General features: G+C 43.7%; 1 long non-coding RNA gene across 2 annotated transcripts in view; it reads left to right on the top strand.

Annotated features, from left to right (window-relative positions):
* LOC109563784 (uncharacterized) overlaps nt 1–14,814 on the top strand; it is an 81,668-nt gene extending 66,854 nt beyond the window's left edge. For both annotated transcript variants that reach the window (XR_002181399.2, XR_002181400.2), the window contains exons 2-3: nt 245–355; nt 14,495–14,814. This is a non-coding gene — a long non-coding RNA (uncharacterized lncRNA). The remainder of the gene's footprint in view (nt 1–244; nt 356–14,494) is intronic.
* Nucleotides 14,815–25,461: the final 10,647 nt, after the last annotated feature.

Genomic DNA, 25,461 nt, shown 5'->3' with positions numbered 1-25,461 from the left:
GCCCTGCCCCTCCCAGTTAGAATTGTCCGAGCGCTGCCTGAACTTGCTGACAGGACTTTGTGCTTGAAGACATAAAGAGAAAAAGAAGTGGAAAAGATAACCAGGAAGGACAACGGTGACTGGCAGACCGACTTTGTCTCTACATCAGGGGAGCATACAACAGATGTGGATATTATCCTTAACCAGGTATTTGTAAATTTTTGTGTAAGAATGAACTGACAATTGTATTTTCTTTATTTTTAAGCATTTGATTTTTAGGAGACCTGAAACTCCATTCTAAACTTGGGAAGAGAAGGCTGCCTTCATCCGTTCACCGCACCTGTCCAAGAACCCTGATGGGAGAAGAAGGCATGCTGTAAGGCTTCCACTCCCCTCAAAAAGTAACCGTCCCACCCACCCCCAAAGATCCACTGATCCAGACTTCAGAGTAGGGACCTGGTGGGGCAGAGGACACATGGGCCTGAGGCTGCAATGGCTCACATGGTTTCCAGATGTGATAGGCAGGGGCAGCCTCTTTCAAAGGTTTGTTCTTGAAGGGCAGTTGTGTTGAAAAGAGCCCTGTGCAGAGTTCAGAGAGTGGCTGGAGTCAAGCTTTCCCACTTAACTGATCTTGCATGATTTCTTATACCTCTCTGAGACCCAATTTCCTCTCTGTGTAATAGGATTCGTGGTACCTGCATGTGTGTGTGCTTAGTCGCTCAGTCATGTCCAACTCTTTATGACCCCAAGGACTGCAGCCTGCCAGGCTCCTCTGTCCATGGGGATTCTCCAGGCAAGAATACTGGGATGGGTTGCCATGCCCTCTTCTGGGGGATCTTCTCAACCCAGGAATCAAACCAGGGTCTCCCACATTGCAGGTGGATTCTTTATCAGCTGAGCTATCAGGGAAGCCCTCATGGTACCTGGTCTGCATTTGACAGTGCTCAATAGGAAGAAGAGGAGGAGAGAAGAGGGCGACAGAGGATGAGATGGTTGGATGGTATCACTGACTCAATGGACCCAAGTTTAAGCAAATTCCGGGAGATACTGAAGGACAGGGAAGCAGGCATGCTGCAGTTCATGGGGCCACAAAAAGTCAGACACGATTTAGCAACTGAACAAACAAAAACAAATTTAATAGGGCATTTAATAGGGCTCAATAGTGCTCAACTCCCCTGAGTCTGTGATGAGACAAGGGCATCGGGTCCTTAGCAAGTATTAAACAGAAACCGCCCTTGGGGGCTGCGTGCTGACTGCATCAGCGCTTTCATTCCACCTCCTTGCCCATCACTCAGACCAGGTCCCCTGTCATTTTCACTTTCTCTTGCTAGGATTGCCAGCTACAGGGACAGCTGGAGGTCACAGCGCCGAGACACCAGCAAGCCCAGACATTCAGCCGCGAGTACCAGCGTCGGCCATGTGCGCCTGCCATGCAGAGAGGGCTGCTGGAGGTTGGGCTTAGCAGCTGCAAGAAGACAGGACACTGAGCACAGTGGGGGCTGGGTTTTGGTTTTGGTTTGAGGGTTTTCTCTTTCACCCAGGAACCATTTGAATCCACGCTTATCTTTCCGGTTGATTTCTTACCTGAGTCTACTCTTTTGGTTCCTAATCCAACAAGATGAACGTTCTTAACTGCATTTCAACTTTCTCTTTTCCCCTTTGAACTACCATCTCTACCTCTTCTGTTCTGATCTCCTTTCTCCACACTCCCATCCTTTTTGTTCCTGGGTCTCCTAATATCCTTTTGAAGCTTCTGCACTTTCACAATAGGGACTGGGGGAACCTCTCCCTGCAAACATCTGGAGCTGCCTGGGAGCCCCTAGGCTCAGACTGCCGCGCTGTGAAATGCACTCACATGGCAAGCCAGTGCCTGTGTCTAGACATGACTGAAATAACTTTCATCCTTAGAACATGTGAGGCACCCTGATCTTTTCTATCCCAGTCTTTTTAACTTTTGTCTTCATTTTCCCTTTCCTCCTTCCCTCCGTCTCCCCTCCCCACACTATTCCTCTCCCCTTAAACTGATACTCAGGACTCATTACTGTCATTACTCTCGTTCATGGATTGAGACTTGGGAGCCCTGGCCCTAGGGAGGAGATCCTCAGCTTCACTTTTTGAAACACATAGTATCTGTACCGAATGAGAAAGCCATTCCTCCCCAAACAGATGAAATTTTAAAAATTCTCCTAAAATAAACTCAGAGACAGGGAGAATAGCAGGTCTCTAAGGTATATGGAAGAGCCATCTTGGGGTTTAGGAAATGGAGATCACTGTCCCGGTGCTTTGAGGACAAAGCACCATTGTTCCTCTCCTCATGATTCCCAGTATCTGCTGCCTCCTCCCTCCCCCAGAGAAGTTCTGAGGAAGAATCTTGCATTGGTCAGAATAATGGTCCCTCAAAAATGTGCATGTCTTGGTCCTGTCCCTGGCACTTGAGACTATGTTATATTATGTGGCGAGGGGAGATTAAAATTGCAGATGGACAAATTGATACAACCACTATGGAGAATAGTATGGAGATTCTTTAAAACATTAGGAATAAAACCACCATGTGACTCAGCAATCCCACTACTAGGCATGTACCCTGAGGAAACCAAAATTGAAAAAGACACTTGTAACCCAATGTCCATTGCAGCTCTATTCACGATAGTTTGAACATGGAAACAACCTAGCATCCGTTGACAGATGAATGGGTAAAGCAGCTGTGGCACATACACACAATGGAATACTACTTAGCATAAGAAGGAACGCATTTGAGTCAGCCACAGTGAGGTAGGTGAACCTGGAGCCTATTACGCAGAGTGAAGTTAGTCAGAAAGAGAAAAAAAACAATGCTTGTATACTAATGCATATATACAGAATCTAGAAAGATGGTACTGATGAAACTACCTGCAGAGCAGCAGTGGAGACACAGATATTGAGAGCAGACTTAGGGACACAGCTGGCGAAGGAAGAAGGAGAGGTTGGGAGATATGGAGAGAGTAACAGGGAAACATACATTACCATATGTGAAATAGATAGCCAATGGGAATTTGCTCTATGACTCAGGGAACTCAAATCAAGGCTCGATAACAACCTAGGCGGGTGGGATGGGGAGGAAGAGTGAGGGATGTTCACGCGGGAGGCAACGTGGGTAAACCTATGGCCGAGTCATGCTGATGTTTGGTGGAAACCAATGCAATACTGTAGAGCAATCATCCTTCAATTAAAAATAAATATATAAATTAAAAGAACTTCCCAAAAAATTGCAGATGAAACTAGGATTGTGAATCAGCTGATCTTGTAATGGGAAGAATATGCTAGACTGTCTGGCTGAGACCAGTGTAATGACAAGGGTCCTTAAAAGTGGAGGTGGGGGAGTCTAAGTGGGATGCCAAACAGAAAGACACCACAACTCTGGTTTCTGGTACTGCCATAAGGAGCTTGGAGGTTGTTTCTCCATATTAACAACAGGTAAAAAGATAAACAGATTGAAAAATCAACAGCTCTTCTAGGATGCATAACAGCAAGGAAGACCCAGGGCAAGCCACTGCCCACGAGACTAGAAAGACAGACAGATAGGCAAATACATGGCATTTCTGCCTCTCTAACAGAAACTCAACCTAGATAGCATATTAAAAAGCAGAGACATTACTTTGCCAACAAAGGTCCGTCTAGTCAAGGCTATGGTTTTTCCTGTGGTCATGTATGGATGTGAGAGTTGGACTGTGAAGGAAGCTGAGTGCTGAAGAATTGCTTTTGTACTGTGGTGTTGGAGAAGACTCTTGAGAGTCCCTTGGACTGCAAGGAGATCCAACCAGTCCATTCTGAAGGACAGCAGCCCTGGGTGTTCTTTGGAAGGGATGATGCTAAAGCTGAAACTCCAGTACTTTGGCCACCTCATGCGAAGAGTTGACTCATTGGAAAAGACTCTGATGCTGGGAGGGATTGGGGGCAGGAGGAGAAGGGGATGACAGAGGATGAGATGGCTGGATGGCATCACTGACTCGATGGACGTGAGTCTGAGTGAACTCCGTGAGTTTGTGATGGACAGGGAGGCCTGGCGTGCTGCAATTCATGGGGTCGCAAAGAGTCAGACACGTCTGAGTGACTGAACTGAACTGAACAGAAACTCAAGAGGGGAAGTTACCACAGGAACCAATGCCAGGGTTATCATGAATTATTACTGTTGAGTTGCTAGAGGCTCAATGCAGACAATGCTGAGAGTTAAATACTCCGGGGGGACGCTCTCAGAGGGGGTCCGCACAATATTGTGAGATAAGCTCTCTCCAGGGGCTTAACCAGGTCCCCACAGTAAATATTGGAGGGAAAAACTGGTCTCAGACTTCCAGTATGAGAAGGGAAGGGGGAAAGGAACGATTTTAAAATATGCCAGAACATTTTGTTCTTAGCAAGGCGTGCCCTCTGCAGAAACTCTTTAACTGAGCCTAACCGGCTAGGTATTCTCTGACTCTAACTGACCGAGGGAAAGGAAATATCCAACTCCAGCCCACTTAGCCATCCTATTCCACCTAAACAGGAGGGAAAACCTGAGAAACACTTAGGAGATCCCAACCCAGAGGCACAGGCTCACTAAAAGATTGAGACCTAATCATGGGACCACTCCCAACACCTCACCATTACATACTGTTCACAGAAGCTCCTTTTACCTCGTACATCATGTCCAGCTATTAAGAAAAAATGACAAGGCATACTGGAAGACAAAAGACAGAATTGAAGAGACAGAACAATTGTCAGACCCAGACGTGGCTGAAATGTTGAAATTCCCAGACTGAAAATTTAAAACAACTTTGATTAACATGCTCTAACGGATAAAATAAACAACTAGCAAGAAAGACTCCACCAGCCACGGTTGGCTTAGAAGGTAGAAAGGTGTATAAGCCGAGGGATATAGACGTCCTCTAGAAGCTGGAAAGAGCAAGAAAACAGATTCTCCCCTAGATGCTCCAGAAAGGAAAACAATCCTTGCAGCACCTTGATTTTATCCCAATGAGATGCATTTCAGACTTCAGACCTCCAGAACTCTAAGAGAATAGATGTGTGTATTTTAAGCCACTAAATTTGTGATATTAAAGCAGCAACAAAAAATGAATACCAGTATATTTTTGGTCAATCACAGCATACTATGAGTTGGAGCATTTCTGAGTTCAGGGTTTATTAAGAACACCCTTTTTTTCTTCCATGGCTGGCCCTGGCACTTGGCATTGTCCCGTCTGAGAAAGGAAGAATGAAGTGAGGTCTGGCCTGACGACCTGCCAAGCCACTGAGGTCAGGATGCTGGAGGATAGGGTGGGTAACTGTGATGCTGAAGAGAGGGGGTTCCCTGGAGGGTCGATCCTTCCTCCTACTTCCCAGCAAAAATCACAAGACTGTCACTCTGCAAACTGTAATTTTACTTGATTTTTTTTTTTTTTTTTTGCCACATTGTGCTGCTTGTGAGATATTAGTTCCCCGACCAGAGGTTGAACTCACGCCCTTAGCAGTGAAATTGCCAAGTCCTAACCGCTGGACCACCAGGGAATTCCCTATCTGATTTTTTTTTTTAAAGAATAAAGGCAGTCACTGTGCTTCAAGGTCTAAACTGGTTAAGCTGGGGGACCCCCTAACTATATTTCCAGACCAGAGATTTCCTAGAGCAGACGTTGACGAGGAGGGCTTCTCATGACAGAACGACAAGTTCTGTTTGAGCGCCTATCCATCTGGAGCTCTCCTTCACCTTCTAACTCTCCTTCACCCTCCTTGCTGTTAGATTCTATAATACCTCAGGGCTGCTGTTGCCTGAACAAGACATCTTGAGAAAATAAGTTAAGCTCCCAGACTTAGTTTCCTCCTCAACAGAATGCCAGCGCCGCCCTGTTCAGAGACTCTGACTACACCGCCCATGCAGGCACTTAATCAAGCCCTGGAAGGACAACAGGAGGATTTCTTCCCTGGTTTATAGCTGCTTTCTCTCTGCTGTGAGGCCCAAGGTTTCGTGTACATTCCCATCTGAACTCGAAATGGATTGTGGGTGTTTATCCGTTCAGTTCAGTTCAGTTCAGTCGCTCAGTCAAGTCCGATTCTTTGCGACCCCATGGACTGCAGCATACCAGGCCTCCCTGTCCATCACAAACTCCCAGAGTTCACTCAAACTCATGTCCATCAAGTCAGTGATGCCATCCAACCATCTCATTCTCTGTCATCCCCTGTGTGTGTTTATAAAATTATATAATATATATATTAAATATACAGAATTGTTTCTGGCTGTGGGTCTGCTTGTTAGGTTCAGAAGTTACCCTCCTTGTCTATATGAGGTCAGAGAAGAGTACACGGCATTCGCCAATTACACCAGCGGAATATTAGAGAATGGATGTTTTGCCAAGACTTTTCCTTCCAGCCAAGAAACAAAGCTTAGTCTGCTTCTATCTCAAAGTGTTCTTTGCGTCCTGGATTTACAAATTCTGCCGTGCTTTGTGATCTTCAGAAAGCTAGATTCTTCACCAATAGTTTCCTTATATTAGAAGATGCCTAGAGTGCTAACGACTCTCAAAGCTCCATGTCTTTAGAATGGGTCAGATCAGGTCAGTCGCTCAGTCCGACTCTTCGCGACCCCATGAATCACAGCACGCCAGGCCTCCCTGTCCATCACCAACTCCCGGAGTTCACTCAGACTCACATCCATCGAGTCAGTGATGCCATCCAGCCATCTCATCCTCTGTCATCCCCTTCTCCTCCTGCCCCCAATCCCTCCCAGCATCAGAGTCTTTTCCAATGAGTCAAGTCTTCACATGAGGTGGCCAAAGTACTGGAGTCTCAGCTTTAGTATCATTCCTTCCAAAGAAATCCCAGGGCTGATCTCCTTCAGAATGGACTGATTGGATCTCCTTGCAGTCCAAGGGACTCTCAAGAGTCTTCTCCAACACCACAGTTCAAAAGCATCAATTCTTCGGCACTCAGCCTTCTTCACAGTCCAACTCTCACATCCATACATGACCACAGGAAAAACCATAGCCTTGACTAGACGAACCCTTGTTGGCAAAGTAACGTCTCTGCTTTTCAATATGCTATCTAGGTTGGTCATAACTTTCCTTCCAAGGAGTAAGTGTCTTTGAATTTCATGGCTGCAGTCACCACCTGCAGTGATTTTGGAGCCCAGAAAAATAAAGTCTGACACTGTTTTCACTGTTTCCCCATCTATTTCCCATGAAGTGGTGGGACCGGATGCCATGATCTTCGTTTTCTGAATGTTGAGCTTTAAGCCAACTTTTTCACTCTCCACTTTCACTTTCATCAAGAGGCTTTTGAGTTCCTCTTCACTTTCTGCCATTAGGGTGGTGTCATCTGCATGTTGAGGTTATTGATATTTCTCCCGGCAATCTTGATTCCAGTTTGTGTTTCTTCCAGTCCAGCAGTAATTCAACTTTATTTTAATCACGAGTTATGGTCGACTAGTTGACTGTCCCATGGTGCTCAGGTCCTTAAATTATGCCCTGCTCAGTGTCTGGCCAATCCTGACTTTATATAAGGGGCCTGGGATACCTAAAATTTAGCTCCACATTCTAGGCGTTAGGCTCAGTCACCCTTCCTGAACCATCTGCTATTCAATATCTGGTACCTAGGAATCTGAATGTTGAGAATCTTGCCTTTTCAACCTGCTAGAATTCTCTAGTCATTTGAGGCTCGAGGCTCTGCCATGCTTTTGTCAATCTCCTTTCTTGGAACAATCCTAACTGTGAGCTTCTGACAACCTTCCGCAATATCTTCAGCCGATCTAAGTTCTTGCTATATCCCAGAAGGTCACCACCTGCCAGAATTCCACTGGGACTTACTGCAACCTTGTGCCCATAGACCATCCCTGTACTCATTCCTGCCCTGCTACCTACCCTGCCTACTGCATTTTTTCTTGGCACCTGTTCCCTGGTGCTTGTTTGCCCAGCCCCTCCCAGCCTGCCCGTCCCATGGGCAGCTGTAGTCAGCTGGGTTATGCCTGGCCATACCCCAAGATATGTCAACAATTGATAGATCACACTTTAAGAGCCAGAAAATCTTATTAGACTGAAATGTTAATTAGGACAGGAACTCTTGGAATGTAGCAGCAGGCAGGGCGAACAAGGTTTGGACAGTGGGGAATGTGTAAGCATCACATCAGGGAATTACTCTCTGAGCAAAACACAGAAGGAGATGCCTCAAACTGAAGAAAAAATACATGATTGCTGATTTTACAACACAGTTTTAAACTTTCTTCTTGTTTTCGGTGTTTTTTTTAACTTTAAAAAAATTATTTTTAATTGTGGTAAAATACCCATGACGTAAAATGTACCACCTGAACCATTCTGAAGTGCAGAGTTCAGTGGCAACAAGCCCAAGCACACTGGTGTGCAACCATCCATCTCTAGAACTCCTCTCATCTTGCAAACTCTGTGAGCATTAAATTACAAACTCTTCTTCCCCATCCCCTCTCCAGGCTCTGGCAACCACGCTCTGCTTTCCGTCTCTGTGAATTGGACTACACTCGTTACCTCATATAAGTGGAATCTTGCAGCATTTGTCCTTCTGTGATTGGCGTATTGCACTCAGCATAATGTCCTCCAGGTTCATCCATGTTTTAGCGTGTGTCAGAATTTCCTTCCTTTTTAAGTCCGTTGTCTGTATATCTCACACTTTATTTATCTACTTACCTGTCAGTGGACACTTGGCTTGCTTCAACCTGCCACTTGGCTATTATGACCAATGCTGCTGAGAACATGGATGCATGAATAGTTTCTGAGTCCCTATTTTCCATTATTTTGGATCTATACTCCAAGATGGAATTTCTGGATCCTGTGCTAATACTATTTCTTTATTTTTTGGCTGTGCTGGGTCTTTTTCCTCTAGCTGTGGTGAGTGGGGGCTGCTCTCTAGATGGGGAGCGCAGGCTTGTCATTGCAGTGGCTTCTCTTGTCGCAGAGAATGGGCTCTAGGGCTCATGCAGGCTCAGCAATTGTGGGTCCTGGGCTCCGCAGCACAAGCTTAGTTGCTCCAAGTCATGTGGGATCTTCCCAGACTAGGGATCAAACCCTTGCCTCCCGCGTTGGCAGGTGGATTCTTTACCACTGAGCCACCAGGGAAGCCCTTTAATCTTTTTTGAGAAACTGTCACACCATTTCCATGGTTGTTGCACCATTTTATATTAGCACCAACAGAGCATGAGTTCGTTTCTCCAATACTTGGTATTTTTCTTTTTATGATAGTAACCACCCTAAAATATTTGAGGCAGCATCTTTTTGTTTTTTCATAAATCATCTGTAAGTTTTCTTCCTCTGAAAATATTTACATGCCTCTCCCCACAGATGAATATTGTTCAAGTTAAATGACATCACCTCTTGGCCGTCACTAATCTGTAGCCTAATTGTATTTTTACTAACAATGATTTTCATCTACCCGAGTCTAAAGTTTAGCAAGGGCCTCATCATCAACAGTTCTTAAGTAAAAAATGAACTAAAGATCTTAATATGAATATTTGATTTTATTTGTTTTCATGATTTTATGTACATAAAAGTAGCTATAAGTTTGTTTTTACTTTGCCCTTTTTCAGAAACCTAATAAATTTACTTTCAAAGGTGATGACATATTCTGTAGATATGCAAAAAACTTAAAAGTTTTAAGGTTTCTGAGGGTCTTTAAGGAATAACTAAGTCTTTAGAGATGTGGGAGCAGTCATGATTATTCACAATAATCATTACTCAAATTATTCCAATACCAAATATTTCAAGGAATAAAGGCATGTTAAAAAGCCTGGTCAGGGACTTGCCTGGTGGCACAGTGGATAAGAATCCACCTGTCAGTGCAGGGGACACAGGTTCAATCCCTGGTCTGGGAAAATTCTATATGCCGTGGAACAACTAAGCCCCCATGCCACAGCTACTGAAGCTTGAGTGCCCTAGAGCCCGTGCTGTGCAATAAGAGAAGCCACTGCAATGAGAAACCCAGGCACCGCAACGGAGCGTAGCCCTTGCTCTCCACAACTAGAGAAAGTCCACATGCAGCAACAAAGACCCAGCACATCTATTAATTGATTAATTTTTCAAAAGCCTGGTCAAATAAAAGCATATATAAGCAATGCTGAGATTCTAGTCATATTGCTTTTCATGTTAAATTTGACTGTTAGCTATAAACCATAGTGAGAGATTGAGAAGGTACCTCTTACTCTCAACCTGTCATTCACTGGTTTAAAACACATTTCCCTCCATGTTGGATTCATAATGCCTGGTATAGTTGCTGGATATTTTGCAGTTTCCGAAGTGGCTTCAAGGCTGTCCTATTCCAGTTGCAATGACTGTCCATTCTGGAAACATCCACTTAGCAAATGGGAAGAAAAAAAAAAAAAAAAGCCGTCCCTGGAGTTTGTCTTTGGGTGTCCCTAGATGGCTTGACACTGCCATGGGTAATTCCCCCTGGAAGTGAAGAAGGACTTCCCATCTTAAGTCATTTGTACACCTCGGACAGAGGGTTAGGGTAACTTTTGCCTCGTTTTCTTATAAGAACAACTGAGCTCAAATCTAATTTATAATCAGATCTTAAAAAGTATGACAATTGTCTTTGGGCCTCTTCCTCAAGTTTACTTAATCCCATCAATTTACGGGGCACCTAAAGACTGCATCAGTTACAAGTGAGGAGAAACGAGGTCAATCCTCCCGTTTGCTCATCCTCATCACTTCCCCCCTCACCTCCGGTTCACCTCGTGGTCATGGAGACCACTGATGCCTGCTCTTTGTCTTCCACTGCTCACTTTCTCATTTGTTCTCACAGTCTCAGGCTTGGGATTTCTCTTCCCTCCTGACCTTCATCGGTATTTCAACCTCCCATCGTTTCTCCAATTACAGTGCGTATCTTCAACATTGATTCAATATCCCTGCTCTCATTTTCTCTTTCCCTAAGTGCTTTTGAGAGAGAAGATAATTAAGTTATGTCACTCAGAGATCACTATCTTCTGCTGGCACTGAACATCTCCCCAGAGAGATGACTGGGTTAAGCAATGCTTAGGCTAAGGACAGAAAGACATGGCAGAGGTCAAACGAGGAGACAGAGAGAGAGAGAGAGACAGACAGAGAGAGAGAGAGAGAGAGCATCCGCAGAACTCCCTATGCAAAGTCTGATTGGTGGAAGTGAAGTGAAGTGAAAGTCGCTCAGTCGTGTCCTACTCTTTGCCACCCCTGGACTATACAGTCCATGGAATTCTCCAGACCAGAATACTGGAGTGGGTAGCCTTTCCCTTCTCCAGGGGATCTTCCCAACCCAGGGATCAAACCTAGATGTCCCACATTGAAGGCAGATTCTTTACCAGCTGAGCCACGAGGGACACTTGATTGGTGGAGACTGAGATAAAATTAATTACAATTGTCCAAAAAAAGTGGTCATATGAAGCTCCTGATCAAAAAAATATAAGTCACTGCCTGCTCCACCCCTAGACCTCCTCATGTGATTTTCTAATTCTCATGTCAATCCCTTTTCCCTCTATGCTCATCGCCCTTACTTCTTTCATTTACAATCCATCAGCACACCGAGCATCTCTATTTTAGAAATGCTCTGTAAGTGCACCCACCACTAGCACCCTAGTCCCAGCTGCTGTACTATCTTGCCTGGATTACTGTCATAACCTCTAAAGCAGTCTCTTTGGGCTCCCACACTTGCCTTTCTGCTCTATTCTCAGCACAACAGCCAGGATGATCTTTTAAAAACAGAAATCACATAATGTCATTCCTTTGCTCCAACAGTATGTCCACAGCTCATAAGAATAAAACCCCAACCGCTAATGAGGGTTCCAAGGCATAAGATGAGCTGTCCTCTGATACAAGTCTGATTTTGTCTCCTCCTACTCTACCACAACCTCACAAACCTCTTTGCTGTTCCTCCAACATTCTTAGTAAGTACCTACTGCATGTGTTGGAGAAGGCAATGGCACCCCACTCCAGTACTCTTGCCTGGAAAATCCAATGGACGGAGGAGCCTGGTAGGCTGCAGTTCATGGGGTTGGGAAGAGTCGGACATGACTGAGCGACTTCCCTTTCACTTTTCACTTTCATGCATTGGAGGAGGAAATGGCAACCCACTCCAGTGTTCTTGCCTGGAGAATCCCAGGGACAGGGGAGCCTGGTGGGCTGCCATCTATGGGGTCGCACAAAGTTGGACACAACTGAAGTGACTTAGCAGCAGCAGCAACTGTATGTGCATGCATACGTGCCTGCTCAGTCACTTCAGTCCTGTCCAACTCTGCGACCCCATGGACTGAAGCCCACCCCAGGCTCCTCTGTCCATGGGATTCTCCAGGCAAGAATACTGGGGTGGGTTACCATTTCCTTCTCCAGAGGATCTTCCCAACTCAGGAATTGTACCTGTTTCTCCTGCATTACAGGCAGATTCTTTACTCACTGAGCCACCTGGGAAGGCCTCCTCCATTAGTCTGTGGCACACAGGGTTGCAAGGAAAGCTGGGAAATGTAGTCAGTACAGATGTCATCCATTCACTTTGCAAAAACTCTGAGGTGCTATGACTAAAGGCAATAAAAGAATACAGAATGATGGGTATATATTAAATATGTCAAATATTTGATATATCAAGTATATCAGTCAAATATATCCTGGTCAGAAAAATCTCTCCTTTTAACCCTTCTGAAAATGGCCTCACCCAGTCACTGTATATCCCTTTATCCTAAGTTTTTATTCCTTTTCAGCAAATAATATCAGCTACTATATTCCAGTTTTATTTGTTTATTCACCACTTTCCCGCATCAGAATGAAATACCAGATACCCTGAAGGCAGGGATTTTTCTTTGTTCACTGCTGTATTCCAGTGTCTAGAACAGCACTGGGCACATAGTAGGCATTTAAAAAGTATTTGTTGAATGAATGAATAAATGAATAGCTGTTGAACCACATTTATAGTTCAATAAATATGGAATGGAATACGGTGGTGATAAGTTTTTAATTTACTCTTGAAAACTGGAGGAATACCAATTAAAGCTGCTAGCAATTTTTCTGTAACACATTTCTGTCACGGAAAATAATGAGTAGAATAGGCAATTTATTTCTTTATTTATAAATGTGGAGTGTATTAGTCAGGGTTCTCCAGAGAAATGGAACAAATAGGATAGATCCAGATAGCAGATGTATTATCAGAATTGGCTCACAGTTTTATGGAAGACAAGAAGTCACACAACCTCTCTGCCATCTGCAACTGGAAAACCAGTGGTATAATTCAGTCTGAATCCAAAAGCTTGAAAATCCAGACACCAATGGTGAATTTCCTGGTCTGAGTCTAAAGGCTAAAAACCAGGAGCACTGACGTCCCAGATCCGAGGGCAGGAGAAGATGAATATTTCAGCTCAAGCAACGAGACAGAAAATTCACCCTTCCTCAGACCTTTTGTTCTGTTCAGGTCCTCATCAGATTGCTTGATGCCCACCCACATTGATGAGGGTGATCTTTGCTCAGTCTACTGATCCAGATGCTAACAGACACCCTCACAGGACACACCCAGAAATCATGTTTGATAGCTATTTGGGCATTCTTAGCCCAATCAAGCTGACACATAAAAACAAAATTACCACAAATTGTTATGGGGGAAATGTGGAATTATTGTTAAGCTTTCCAGGTGGTGCTAGTGATAAAGAACTTGCCTACCAATGTAGGAGATGTAAGAGGCATGGATTCGATCCCTGAATCAGGAAGATCCCCTGGAGTAAGGAATGGCAACCCACTCCAGTATTCTTGCTTAGAGAATCTCATGGACAGAGGAGCCTGGTGGGCTATGGTCCATGGGGTCGCAAAGAGTTGGGCATGACTGAAGTGACTTAGCACATTGTTAAACTAAGGATATTGCAACTTGAGATGTTGAATGTTCTGCATAGTAATAAAAAAGTAAGTGCACATTTCCTGAGACTTCGCTGAGTTAAAGTAAAGCACTAGGAAATTTGGGGTTGAGATTGGTTTGTCCTCAAAAATTCTTGTTGTTTCTTGAAGTTCCTTTTGTGTCGTCAAGCCCAAATATGTACCCATAAGAGGTTGTGAGCCTGAGCCCCAGAGGGAGGGAGAGGCAGCCTGATCTTCCTTTCACCTTAAGCTGAAAGCTGAGGAGGACCATGACAGGAGTGGATGGCACAGACCAGGGCTCTCCAGGCTCCATCACTGATGTTCTGATATGTAACTGACTAGTCAAGTGTCTTGTCTGGTCCATGGAGAAAGCCTAGTGGTATGTGCATTAAGCCTTAATGAAGAAAATGGCTATTCCCACTGACAGTCATCATGATGTGGGAATGAGCTGGCCCAGGATGGAGGAGGGAAGGAACTTCTCTTCCTGAGGCTGGACTCCCAGGTGGGAAGATATCTAGGCATGCTCTTTGGTTGGGGTTGGTTTGGCCCCTCCATGTTGAAGTCTGATAGAAGTTTCCCTTAATACCCCATGCTCTGAGGTTCCTCTGGGTACCTGGCCCTTAGCAGTACCCATGTAGCAGCAGTGCCTGTTACTCTTTATTCTAAATGTCTGTTTATCCCCACCACAGCCCAGACTTTGCTTGGCCATGAGGATGGAGAGAGCAACTGGAGTCCTTGCTCAGAGCAACAGGCACAGTGGAACCAGAGCAGCCTGCAGAAGTCAAACACACCCTGGAAGTTTTGAGGAACTCCAGAGAGCCAAGATTCAACAGTTTGCACACCTTCTTCCAGGATGTTCAGAAACCACTTGAGAAGTAAATTCAGAAGAAAAATGGGCTTCCTGCAGCCCATGAAGAGGGTTCTATTGCAATGTGGATATTAAAGAAGAATGTTCTTGGTTTTTTAGTTGGTGAGATATGGAGAAATATCAATTACATCTGATTGGGAATACTGAGAGAAGGATTTCTATTTCTTGTTTCTGACATCCCAGAGTGTTTCTATTTATCCTAAGGAGCATCATAGCTGTCCCAGATATTTTTCAGAAAAAAATTATTCTAAAATATAATGTCATACTGCCTATTAGGAGAAAAGAGGCTGACAAGCAAACCAGAGTGTACCACCTGCTCCATCAGAAACAAATGAGCCTTCCTTAGACATGGTTTCCATCATTCGATTCTTCTGCCCCAAATAACTAATGGCTCCTTGCTTCCTCTAATATTAAGATGACATCCTGCTGCTAATTTTCCCTTTGCGAGGGAGTCCTCCTAGCAGCTAAATTTATTCCTATTATGAGCTTTCCATCCCAAGGGTTTGACAGACTCCCTGCTTATTATTTACTTTGTTTATCCTGGCCTTTAGCTTTGCTCATTTTGTTCACATGACCAGAGGAATTTATCCCTTGATTTAGGTTGCTGCTGCTGCTAAGTCGCTTCAGTCGTGTCTGACTCTGTGCGACCCCATGGGGTCACAGCCCACCAGGCTCCCCCGCCCCTGGGATTCTCCAGGCAAGAACACTGGAGCGGGTTGCCATTTCCTTCTCCAATGCATGAAAGTGAAAAGTGAAAGTGAAGTCGCTCAGTCGTGTCCTACTCTTAGCAACCCCATGGACTGCAGCCTACCAGGCTCCTCCATCCATGGGATTTTCCAGGCAAGAGTGCTTGATTTAGGCACTGTCTTGAATTGTATGCTAAATGTTTTTGCATCTATTCATTTTGATTCTTCGACTAGATGATTCTTCAACTAGATGACAATTCATCTAGGTTTTTCAACTGGATGACATTCTAAATAAGAATGTCTCTTATTCCTTTTATGTTCCTTGCTGCACCTACTGCCATTCAGGCACCTTACAAGGCTCAATGAACACATTGTTATTAAATCTTGGAGAAGAAGTTAGGAATCACTGATTTGTAACTAGTCCTTATAACTGAGTGCCCTTCTGCCTGACACATATGAAGGGTTAGTGTTGGTTTCCTAATGCTATGGAAGCAACTGGCCACACACTTGGTGGCTGCAAACAGCAGAAATTTATTCTCTCAAAGTTCTAGAAGTCAGAAATCCAAAACAAGTTTCACTGGGCCAAAATCAGGTGTCAGCAGAGCCATTTCCTCTGGAGGTTCCGGGGAGACTTCATTCCTTGCTGCTCTCAGCTGCTGGTGGCTGCCAGCGTTCCTTGGCTTGTGGCCACACCACGTCAATCTCTGCCTCCATGGTCACATGATCTTCTCTTCTGCTTGTCACATCTACCTCTGTCTGTCTTCTATAAGGACACTTATGTTTGCATTTGGGATCTTCCTGGATAATCCAGCATAATTTCCCCATGTCAAACCCCTTAATTTACTTATATCTGCAAAGATCCTTTTTCTGTTTAAGGTTACATTTACAGGTTCCAGGGATTAGTGTGTGCTATTATTAGGGGCCATTATTTAGCCTACTTTAAGTTATAATTTAAACCATATTCTTAAAATTCAATTAAGTAAATATAAAAGCAATGGAAAAAGACAATGGTGAATTAGAAGGAAAGAAAAGTTCTCAATAAAGTAATGACCACTCTACACACACACACATACATACATGCAGGCATATACCCACACATATATGAGTTTCTGTGTTAGCAAAAGTATTTCCTGTTCCATCTTTAGCTTCACTATGGACCAGTGTCTTATTTACTTAAAAAAAGAATTAAAAGACGTCAGGTATTTAATTGAGACTGCCAACATGACAAAAAGAAGATGGAATTCTATGTACAAAGAGACTTGTTTATAACTAAAATATTTTTTAAAGTTTCAATAAAAATGGTATCTAAGGTTAATACAGGTAAAAGAACTATTTGGACGGATTAGCTTGAGATAAGACATAACTGAATCTGCAAATGTTTCTGTCAAGTAAAGTTCTTACTTCACTGCATGCATGCATTCCTCCCAAACCCCATGGATTTAATGAATGATGTGCAATACAACTACAACACTCAACACTTGTATAACAACTTATAGTTTATGAAGCTTTTGACATACCTAATCTAATTCAGTTATCACCCCAAGATGGTGAAATAGGCAGAACGAGTATTATTTTTTCCACTTTTCTGATGAACATAGAGATTCAGAGAGAGAAAATGACTTGCTCAAGAGAACTTGGCAAGTAATCGTCAGATGTTAACCATGACCCAGGTTTTCTACTCTCAAGTCAATACACCTTCAAGTACACTAGAATTAAATTCGGGATAAATATGATAGTAATGAAAAAGTGAAGTGGGCAAAACACATGAAAAGGTATTTCGTACAAAAGAAAAACTATTTGGTCCCAAATCATAAAAGTCTCAAACCTCATTCGTGATCATGGAAATGCATACATACAGCAAAGAGATGATAGCAAGAAGAAAAAAAAAAAAAACTCTGAAAACACTAAATGCTGGAAAAAGGGACCAAGCAATTCTTAATCTGTTGCCGATGGGAAAGTAACTTTATACAAGCACCTTCGAAAACAGTTTGGCAGCGCCTTATAAGTTGACCATCATATTTCCCTACAACCTAGCAACTCTTTTTCTAGGCATATCCAAGATGAACTTTTGTACCTGTGTATGTAGAGAGGTGCACAATCAGGTCTAAGCAATGTAGCTTTTAACAGCAAAAATTGGGGAAAAATCCTCCAATGTCCATCATCAAGAAATAGATAAATAAACTGTAATATAGCCATGAAATGGAATAACAAATTATGGCACATGAAGTCATATGAATGAATTTTAGCAATGCAATTTTCAAAAAGTTAAAAGTCTTGGAAGATTTCAACCATAATAATACCCATTTTACAAAGTTTAAAATAAACCCAGACTAAACAATTTTTTACATGATAGTAATGAATTTAATCTTTAATTGAGAAATGCATAAATGGACATCTGAGAGAGTTCTTGGCTGATGAGCTGTTTGTTCTGCTGGAGCACTGGCAGCCACTCACTCTACCAATCTGCCTCTTCCATCTTTGGGTCTACCTCTAAACTGGCCCAAACTTAATCCAAATCTGGGGATATTCCTGACACACAAAAGTACTGGCAGCAAGACCAGCAGTCTGGTTTTTATTTTGGTTCTGTAGCTTAGTTTAATGAGAGTATTTTGAAACCCGGTTTCCAGTCAATCAGATGGTAATATTTATTGATCCAAAAATATGAATAACACATTGTATCAGGTACTGTGGGGAACCTCAGAAAAGCATCCATCATTCGCATACTCATCCATCCATCCATTTATTCATGTAATATTAACTGATCACCTGCTATGAGCAGGCAGTGGAATCTAAGATGAACAAGATAATGTTGCTGCTCTTAAGACACACAGTCCCATGAGGGAGAGAGACATATTAATACATCAGTAAAAGAAGATACGATAAACCCAACATTGGTGTCACAGGCAGGGGTCAGGAAAGCATGCCCAGAAGAACATCCAAAATGTGTCTTTCAAAAGAGACACTGATGTATGGAACAGTCTTATGGACTCTGTAGGAGAGGGAGAGGGTGGGAAGATTTGGGAGAATGGCATTGAAACATGTAAAATATCATGTATGAAACGAGATGCCAGTCCAGGTTCAACGCACGATACTGGATGCTTGGGGCTAGTGCACTGGGACGACCCAGAGGGATGGTTTGGGGAGGGAGGAGGGAGGAGGGTTCAGGATGGGGAACACATGTATACCTGTGATGGATTCATTTTGATATTTGGCAAAACTAATACAATTATGTAAAGTTTAAAAATAAAATAAAAAAAAAATAAAAATTAAAAAAACAAAAACAAAAAAAACAAAATGTGTCTTTCAGAACGAGTAGAGTCATCAAGGAGAGGGAAGAAAAGGAGGTAGGCAGAGGGCTTAGGAAAAGAGGCCCAGGGCTAAGATTCAGCGTGGCGTGCCGTAGTTGTGCCTCTGCATCAGCAGGATTGACACCTCTGAAACCCTGAATCCCGTCTTTCATTGGCTTCCACCGCAGGCTCCAAGCAAGAGCCACAGACAGAGCATAGACGGAGCAAGCCCACTTTATCATTACCAGCGGCTACTCTGTTATCTGAAGCTCCTGAGCTGTATGGGACCATGCATTTGAGTTAGCAGCCCTGCTTGAAGTGGAGGGAAAATAAGGAAGGATCTGGCTTCTCATATTCCACCAGCCCCAGAGCTCAAGAGCATCAACAACCACCTAAAGGAAGAATCAAAGCTAAGAAGAAGATCCAGAAAGATCCTTCAGAAGGAAGCATGAAGTTTTAACAATCGACTTTTTCAAGCCTTTCCTGGAAAGTTTCAGCCTCCAACCCAGCACCCCTGCTGTTTCTCCTTTCTTTATCCTGGTGGGATAAGGTTGCAGATGACCATCCGATTTCCCAGACTCAGCAGTTTCAAGCCACCCTGTTCTGTCCATCTCTCCCTCTCTTAGGATGTGCCCTTTCCGAAGAGAATTTGTAATCCCTTACGTAAATAGGTTTCCGAGGCAGACGCGTCTTTCCAGTTGGCTAGATACAAACAAGGAGAAGGCAATGGCACCCCACTCCAGTACTCTTGCCTGGAAAATCCCATGGACCAAGGAGCCTGGTTGGCTGCAGTCCATGGGGTCGCTAAGAGTCAGACATGACTGAGGGACTTCACTTTCACTTTTCACTTTCACGCATTGGAGAAGGAAATGGCAACCCACTTCAGTGTTCTTGCCTAGTGGGCTGCCGTCTATGGGGTCACACAGAGTTGGACACGACTGAAGTGACTTAGCAGCAGTAGCAGCAGCAAATACAAACAAGATATGTCTAACTTCAAACAGGGACTCATAATAAAGTTCGTGCTGAGCTTCAGTGATAAGCTGGCTGGGGTGCTACCTTCTCAAGAGGAGAAGCAGATCGGTAGATGAGACTGAGGATTTGGTTTTGGAAATGTTGATTTTTGAGGCACTTCATAGGATGGGCTTCCCAGGTAGAATTAGTGGTAGAGAACCCACCAGCCAATGCCAGAGACATAAGAGACACAAGTTCAATCCCTGAGTAGAAAGATCCCCTGGAGGAGGACATGGCAACCTACTCCAGTATTCTTGTCTAGAGAATCCCATGGTCAGAGAAGCCTGGTTACAGTCCATCGGGTCTCAATGAGTCGGGCACCACTGAAGCAACTGATCACATAGGATGCAAAGGAAAGGTGACCAACAGATGTTTGGATATTTGAACCTGAAATTCAAAAGAAAGGTCATGGCTGAAGATATCATTTGGGACTCCTCGGTATACCCGAGTAAGTAAAACATAAAGTCGACCAGATTACTCAGAGTAATGAGTAATAGAATGACAAGAGATGCAGACCAGCAAAAAACCCTGGGGAAGAGCAACACGCAGGATGTTCATAAAAGGGTGTCCATGCAGAAAGGGTATCCATGAAGGAGGCAAAAAAGATGGTCAGAGAGAAGAGCCAAGAGGGCCACTGAAGCCCAGATGTGGACCCTTCAGTGAGTCCTGGGAAAGAACTCACCAGTTTATTCCTTCAGCCAATACTTATTGCACACAGTCTCCACGCCAGGCACCATTCCAGACCCTCTGGATACAGCAGAGAGAAAACAACAAAATCCCCACCCAGATAAGAATGACACTCTGATGTCAGCATGGCAAAGAGGTCCAGAGAGATAAAGAATAAATAGAGTCTGATGGATTGAAAGTTAGATTGGCTTTGGTGAACAATGAGCGCTTTCCAACAACAATAAGCTCAGAAGACAGATTCCAATGCTCTGAGAACAAACCTGATGTGAAGGAGTAGAGATGGTGCGTGTACCCTTTTCTTTTGAGAAGTCATATAAAAAGGCAGGAGCCAAGGGGCACTTGATAGATAGCACGGTTCAAATGAGTGCTTGTTTTCCTTTGCCTGATAGATTCTTGCATGCATTCTTGCAAGTATGTGTAGGCTAGCTGCCACAGAAAAGGAGCCTGGAAATGTGAGGAAGCAGAAGATTTGAAGAGACGGTATGTGATGGAGTCCACTTCTGAGGCGGGCAGAAGAAACTCCTCCTATAGTCACTGCAGAGTCTTTGCAAATTAAGGACTGCTCAAGTATTCATTTAGGAGTGAGCTTTTCTTTCCCTCTTCTTTTTTCTAGTGATCACTAAAATAGCATCTAAATTTCAAAAGAGGCATAGGGTAGCATATATGTCTCACAGAGTGTGAGACATATATTATATAATATATATATTATATATATATATTATATATAATATTATATAATATAAGAGGGAATGAGATGTCTTCTTTCTTTCCTCCTCCTGCACCCCTTTGGCACACTTCCTTGTCCTCTCGCACCCCTCATAACATACTCATATGTGGCTACATATGGACACAAACAGAACCCAGACTGGCCTTCCGGCCTATTCAGAGTCCTGCTGCCACAGCTGTCCACCTCATCAGGTCCTTATCTAGGGGCACTAAAGCGCAAAATGCTCCAGGCAGCAGCGGTGTTTGGGGTTCTCCAGGGCCCCCGCTTGCAGCTGCAGGGGACCAGGCAGCACCTGGCAACCACTGAGAGCAGAAGCGGGTGCACATCTTTACGGGTCCCCCAGCCGGCAGCGTGGAGCACTGACCTCCACTGCTCACAGACAGACACAAGACCGTCCCCAGCCTCTAGGATCCTTCCCCAAAGCAGAGCTTTCAGGCTGAGTATGCAGATTTATAATGAGCAGAGAGAGAGCTGCAGGCTAATCCTCCACCCCAGCTCTCCCGCCCAGCCCCACAGCATCTCTCTAAATGAAGACAGGACTGATTGTAGGGAATCGCTCTGATATGACTCAGGGCAGACCCAGCAGGGAGGCCACCCGGAGGTTCTCTCTGCCTTAGCCCAAAGGACAGAGACGGTGCGGAGGACGCCGTCCTTCCTGGCTTCCCCGGGACCAACTAACCATGGATCAGGCATTTTCAGGGCCTCAGATGAGCGCCCTGAGTTCTCCAGGACACATCTACATAGCTCCTTCCTTCCTGATACAGTAGTCAAAACAAATCCTATCTCTGCGGGTTGGTGATGTCAGCCTCCAGCCATACACCTGAGGTCACAGTCCAAGTCCTAAACTATCACAGCCTAAAAGAACATGACAGAACATCTTTAAAAAGCAAATAAAAGAAAACAGCTAGAGGTTTGTGTATGTATGTATCTGCATATATCAGCATTATGTATATATACACACATAAATATCAATATGTGTGTATATCAGTATATCAGATATATATATGATACATTTATATATTTAAACACACACACAGACACACCCTAAATAATAAATGTGCACCAAGACAGACAGAAAATAAATGCTTACCGACATAACACAGACTAGCAAATGGGAGTTTGGGCTTTAAAAAAAATTACTTCTAACGTGGTTTGTTTATGATTACAAAAACAACCAGATGGAAAGCAATCTGGGGAAAAAATCTGTTTCATCACTGGAGTGAACAAACACAATTAAAATGCGAAAAACATGAAGTCTTATGAAGCTGAACAGAACAAGGGCTTTTTTTCTTTTTTAAAATGGTGATTGGATGAATTACTGCCACCTAAATTCCAATAATCTCTTGAGACTCAATATCCCTTACAGCATCAGCTGCAGGCAAAGGAAAAAGTGCTGGCTGATTTGACATCAATCATTAATATTCATTTTTATCTTGCCACAGCTGGAGCAACTGTGGTCTGCCGTCTTCACTTTCCTTGTGGTGAAGTATTTCCTTTGAAGAAAGCAGGGTTGGCAAGCTCCCCACATTCATTTGCTCATTCATTTGCTCATTCATTTTCCTCTTAAAAGAGAAAAAAAAAATCCATAGAGTTCTCAACTGACTTTTGAGTAACCTGAGTTGAAACAATGAACTGAACAATTGACATCAATTTATTGTTACTGTACAGTTTTTTTTTCTTTTTAAAGCCATGTGGGTATTCTCAGTAAAAGAACCTTTTAAAAAAATTGATTATACTGCAAGTAATGGAGTTTGTTTTTTTTTTTTAAGTAAAATCATAGAGTAATTTTGCCATCATGTGTGCATGCTAAGTTGTTTCAGTCGTGTCCAACTCTTCGCGAACCTATGGACTGGAGCCTGTCAGTCTCCCCTGTCCATGAAATTCTCCAGGCAAGAACACTGGAGCAGGTTGCCATGCCCTCCTTCAGGGAATCTTCCCCACTCAGGGATTGAATCCGCGTCTCTTATGTCTCTGGCGATTGGCAGGTGGGTTCTTTACCACTAGTGTCACTTTGATGAAAAAGATATCTAGAATTAATCCAGATAGGAAAAATGCAGCAGAGGATAGAAAGTCAATTTCCATGTTGTTCCCTTTGTTTATCACAACAGGATGTGGTACACTACCCAGCCATCCACGCTCCCGCTCTAAGAATGCAAAGACAGGGTGATAGCGTACGCAAGTGGAATACTAAGAGTATTTTAAAGCTCAGAGGCAAACTACATTTACTAACTCTTGATTTTTTTCTCCTTATACCTACCGACTGGTGATTTCATTTATAATATATGAACATTTTTCCTTTATTTTTTAGTCAATTCATATTTTTATTATCAAGCTTATCTTTAATACATATTTTATGTAAAAATGAAAACATATCCATTACCCTGCCACACTTATATATCATATTAAGCATTTGGATTCTTACACATTAATTTTTAAATTAATTTTTATTAACCCTGTATTTTCCTAGGAGGAATGGCTCAGTCTTCACTATTTAAGTGTTACCATGACTCTATAGAACATTACTACTGAAAATAGTGAAGATTGACTGTATTTGTATGCTCTGTTTAAAATCTTTAAAAACTCTTCTTTATTGCAAAGTTTATATTCCTAAACTTGCCATTCAGGGCATATACTTTATGCCCAACTTTAGCCTTATCTTTGACTAATCCCCAGTGTGACCTTCTGTTGCCAAGATTCACTATGATTGTAAGAGACAGCTGGTTGAAATAAACACCTCAACCTCTGCCAGCAGAAGGCTATCTGGTGGGGAAAACAGAGTCTGCTTTAAGTTAAAATATTATGGCACAAAGGCCCTCATTTCTCAGGCACCTAGAGAAAGGCTCTTGTTCTTTAACTTTTCTTGGCAGTAGGTTATCAGGGTTGTTGTTTCCAAAAAACTGTTTTGTTGTTACCATGTTACTGCTTCATTCATAGTCATATAGCCAAGTTGGGCTACAGTCATTCCCATTGATGTGAGCTCCTAGCACTGACATTAAACTCTCTGAGATCATGGTCTGTCCTGAAGCCAGAAGTAGTTCCAGCAAATACAACCCAATAGTGATATCACAGAGTGGAGTCTTTATGGGTGAGAACACACATTTTAAATCAGTTTCCAGAGATTTCTGGCTTTAAGAACTACAGATCATGGGACTTGGACACGTGTGCAGCTCCAGGTAGATTCTTGCTGTAATGTCAACCTTGTCCATTCCCCCAGCCCCTCCTGAGCTTGCTGTGTCTTTACAGTGTGTGTGACAGTGCTGGGGGAATACACAGTCCATGGCCCCCACACTTCTCTCTCTGCTGATGATGCAGAGGCAGCATCCGCATGCCAAGTAGCATAGCTGTCCAAGGGCTCCAGACAGTGACCAGCAGCAAGATCACTGGCAGCCCCAGGAGGAATGAGGGAAGCAACTGCAGCGGGGATTAGGCTCAGTGTAGGTGTGACATGATGCTCCTTCCCCCGGGTACTTTCAAGGGAGCTGAGATCTCGTTCCACACCATGTATGGACAAGTCTCTCCAGTAGACCCCGCTGCTTACATAATTAAGTCCAAATTCTTCAGCCTCAGACTCATAAGCTGTGTGCCAGACCCCCTACCTCATCACCTCCTTCTGTCCCCTGCCCCCTCAACCACTCTCTGTTCTCCAAGCTCATCACTTCTGGTCCAGTCTCCATTCACTGCTCTTGTGAGGATGGCCTTTCTCTTTCTCTGGATGGTTAGTTCCTCTAACCTATCTTCCCCTCTGAGCAGCTTTCCCAGAACCACTCAGGCCACCAAAGTTACTCACATCTTCCCGGGTCTCCTGTTGCCCCTTCTTATCCTGCATTCTGGAACCACCTGTATTGAATTGTAATGATTTATTTTCATGTATGCCTCCTTAACTAGAGAAGGAAATGGCAACCCACTCCAGTATTCTTGCCTGTAGAATCTCATGGACAGAGGAGCCTGGCTGGCTATGGTACATGGGGTCACAGAAGAGTCGGACCCGACTGAACTGGCTTAGCACGCACATCTCCTCAACTAGCATGCAGGTCTCCTGAGGGCAGGAAGTGAGTCTTTCTCCTCTTTGTGTCTCTGATGTCCGCCATGCCTGTCATGTGTAGGTGCCCAGGGTATTCTGATGATTAAATGCTTGAATACAGGGAGACATTTTTGAGATGTTAATTGATGTACATTGGCCTTGGTTGTTGCATGGCTGTGTTAAGTCTGGCTGGTTCAGAAGGTGGAGTCCCTTCTACAGTTAACACAAGAGAAGTTCCAACCACACACTACGAGGAGATGGAAGGCCCATCCCATTCACTCCAAGAGAGAGGGAAGGAGAAAAAAAGATGGAGGGCGGGGAAACACACACACTTAGGCCAAGATGTTCTGGCCTCTTCTCAAATGAGAT

Source organism: Bos indicus, chromosome 9 (assembly GCF_029378745.1).
Source record: "Bos indicus isolate NIAB-ARS_2022 breed Sahiwal x Tharparkar chromosome 9, NIAB-ARS_B.indTharparkar_mat_pri_1.0, whole genome shotgun sequence".
NCBI classification, from domain to species: domain Eukaryota; kingdom Metazoa; phylum Chordata; class Mammalia; order Artiodactyla; family Bovidae; genus Bos; species Bos indicus.
The sequence above is the reverse complement of the archived record's forward strand: the minus strand, read 5'-3'. Positions and strand labels throughout refer to the sequence as shown.